Raw genomic sequence first — 3,288 nt, forward strand, 5'->3', positions numbered from 1 at the left:
AAGGGGAATGAAAATGAACATTCACATTGTGCCTGTGACCTAAATTATATTAGTCTTACTAGATGACATGCAGAATTTTTTTCATTTCACCAGCCCTTAACTCATAACCTCTCGCTTCAATAAATATAAGATTCCCCAGAGGACGCAAATCTCCCCAGACTAGTCTAGTTCCTCCTAGAAGCTCTGGTGCCTATTGATTACAATCAAATCTCACATGTTTTCTAGGAGCTTAAAACAACGTCCATTGGTCTCTCTGTTCCTTCTATTATCCTCAGAATCAGCTTGTAAGATAGATAAGAGCTAAAAGCTATTAGAGATAGATCAAAAATTTGAACTTAAATTTCCCATATCTCTGTAAAAGTACAGGTAATCCTCTACAACTATTTGCTTAGTGACCGTTTAAAGTTATGACACTGAAAAAAGCGACTTACAATCATTTTTCCCACTTACAACTATTGCAGCATCCTTGTGATCACATGATCAAAATTCAGACACTTAGCAACTGATTCATTTTTAGGACGGTTGCAATATCCCAAGGTCATGTGATCCAGAGGTGGGTTTCAGCAGGTTCTGACCAGTTCTGGAGAACCGGTAGCAGAAATTTTGAGTAGTTCGGAGAACCGGTAGTAAAAATTTTGACTGGCCCCACCCCCATCTATTGTCTGCCTCTCAAGTCCCAGCTGATCGGGAGGAAATGGGGATTTTGCAGTAACCTTCCCCTGGATTGGGGAGGGAATGGAGATTTTACAGTATCCTTCCCTTGGAGTGGTGTGAGAATGGAGATTTTATAGTATCCTTCCCCTGCCACGCCTACCATGCCACGCCCAAGCCACGCCCACAGAACCAGTAGTAAAAATTTTTGAAACCCACCACTGCTGTGATCCCCTTTTGCCACCTTCTGATGAGCAAAGTCAATGGGGAAGTCAGATTCATTTAACAACCATGTTGCTAATTTAACAACTGCAGTGATTCATTTAACAACTATGGCAAGAAAGGTCGTAAAATGGGGCAAAACTCACTTCATGACTGTCTCACTTAGCAAAAGAAATTTTGGGCTCATTTGTGGTCATAAATCGAGGACTACCTGTTCAGTAAAAATACCCTTAAGCTTTTTGGCTAGATAGGAATTTGGAGACCATATTAAGCCATTTGCAAACAATGGCTACAGGGAACTTATCCATTTACAAAAGGTGTCATAGATAAGGTTACCAGACATCCCGCAAAAGGAGGACAACAGTCTTAAAATCAAATATTGTCCAGCTTTTTAAATGTCTTTTTAAATTTTGTTTTATTTTGGGCTGTTTTCAGAAATTGTCGCTCCCTCCGATAGGGTCCGCAACTTGAGTGTCCTCCTGGATTCTCGGCTGTCCTTAGAGGACCATCTGACTGCCGTAACCAGGGGGGCCTTCGCATAGGTGCGTCTTGTGCGCCAGTTGCGCCCTTTTCTAGACCGGGATGCCCTCGCCACGGTCACTCACGCCCTCGTTACCTCTAGGTTGGACTACTGTAACACCCTCTACATGGGGCTGCCCTTGGGATGCTTCCGGAGGCTCCAGCTAGTCCAGAACGCAGCCGCGTGGGTAGTTACGGGGGCGTCTAGATACTCCCGTGTAACACCTCTCCTGCGTGAGCTGCACTGGCTGCTGGTAGCGCTCCGGATACATTTCAAGGTGCTGGTGCTCACCTATAAAGCTCTTCATGGCTTAGGCCCGGGATACTTGCAGGACCATCTCCAGCCGCTCCCCCACCATCCTGTGCACTCTCACAGAGTCGGCCTCCTCAGGGTGCCGTCGGCCAAACAATGTCAGCTGATGGCCCCCAGGAGGAGAGCATTCTCTGTGGGAGCCCCGACCCTCTGGAATGGATTGCCCACTGAGCTCAGGACAGCTGCCGACCTTCTTTCCTTTGGTCGCGAGCTGAAGACGTGGCTCTTTCGTCAACTCAACTGATCCGTTTGGGGGTACACTGTCATAATTTTAAACTGTTTTTAATAGGGTTGCTGATTTTAATTTTATTTCATTGTGATTTGTATTGGAATTTGTCATTTTGTAAGCCGCCTTGAGTCCCCAGGGAGAAAGACGGCATATAAATCGCAATAATAAATAAATAAATAAATAAACTTGCCGTTCACATTTTCATGTTCTGTGATCCTGTACATTGTCTGCTTCGTCTTTTTTCTTCATCCAGTGACAGATTCAACAAACTAAATTTACCTTATTTCCCGATTCCAGCAATCGGCTTCGATCACATGACTCATCGTATGGTGAAATTTGAAAATTATGCCATTGTTGACTCTCTATTATTGCTAATGTAGGTTCTCGAAAATAAAGATTAGGTGGAAAAATACTGCAACTGAAAAACTAATCTTACTGATGTTGGAAAAAGTAATTTCATATAAATGTAAGCCTATGTACATGTTTTTGGCTGTAATTTTTTGTCATAAACACTAAGAAAGCTAAGCAATCAGTGTGTTGTCTTCCCCCCTCCCCTGTCCTTTCCAATAGTTGACATCTTCCTTTCCTTATTCAAATATCTGGTCCCTCTAGTTTTGAGAGACCAAGCCAACTACAAAGCACAGAGTCACACAGTTTATCAAAAGACTCTCCCATATGGTCTAGTGGTTAGGATTCCTGGTTTTCACCCAGGCGGCCCGGGTTCGACTCCCGGTATGGGAAAGTTGGAATTTTATAGATTATACACAATTCCTTCTTAATGCTTCCCTCCAGGAGACATTCTGATGCCTGCTTATTGTTTTCCCTTCCCTGGGCAGAGCATTGGGAGCCTACAACCTTGCTTTGCAAAATATCAGGGTTTTTTTTCCCCCCTTTTGAAAAAAAATGGCAGTAGGAAGCCTGGTAGATGTTAAAGGCTCTAACCAGTATTTTACATTAGCTGTTAAAGGGACTGAGACAAAAGCAGAGCAGGCAAGGGGTGGCACTGAAGTGTTTCACATGTGGATGGTACTAAACTAAAGGAAGACAATTTTATAGCTTAACCCTCCTCCTTCTCCTCCTCCTTGCACTTCTCATAAGCCTTGACAAACAGTGCAAGCAGTGGAAAAAATGCTGGGTAAAAATGCAAATGGCACCTCCAATTTATAGATAAGGTATAGTTTATTATAATTGAATTATAAATTGGAGATCCTGTTTGTACTGTTTCCGCGACACTTTGTTTTCCACTGACTGGGAATAAGGACCATTTGTAGCAACCTTCCCTTATCTATTATTCTCTGGATAGATTAGATTAGATTTATTTTAAAGAGTTCTGATTAGGAAAGGCTGGTCTAGG

At 43.0% G+C, this 3,288-nt stretch overlaps 1 non-coding gene across 1 annotated transcript; it reads left to right on the plus strand.

The window, feature by feature from the left end:
* The first annotated feature begins 2,603 nt into the window (after nt 1–2,603).
* On the plus strand, nt 2,604–2,675 carry TRNAE-UUC (transfer RNA glutamic acid (anticodon UUC)). Its single transcript has one exon. It is a non-coding gene; the product is annotated as a tRNA-Glu (tRNA).
* Nucleotides 2,676–3,288: the final 613 nt, after the last annotated feature.

Source organism: Pantherophis guttatus, chromosome 2 (genome assembly GCF_059756535.1).
Source record: "Pantherophis guttatus breed Tessera chromosome 2, ASM5975653v1, whole genome shotgun sequence".
In the NCBI taxonomy this organism is placed as follows: domain Eukaryota; kingdom Metazoa; phylum Chordata; class Lepidosauria; order Squamata; family Colubridae; genus Pantherophis; species Pantherophis guttatus.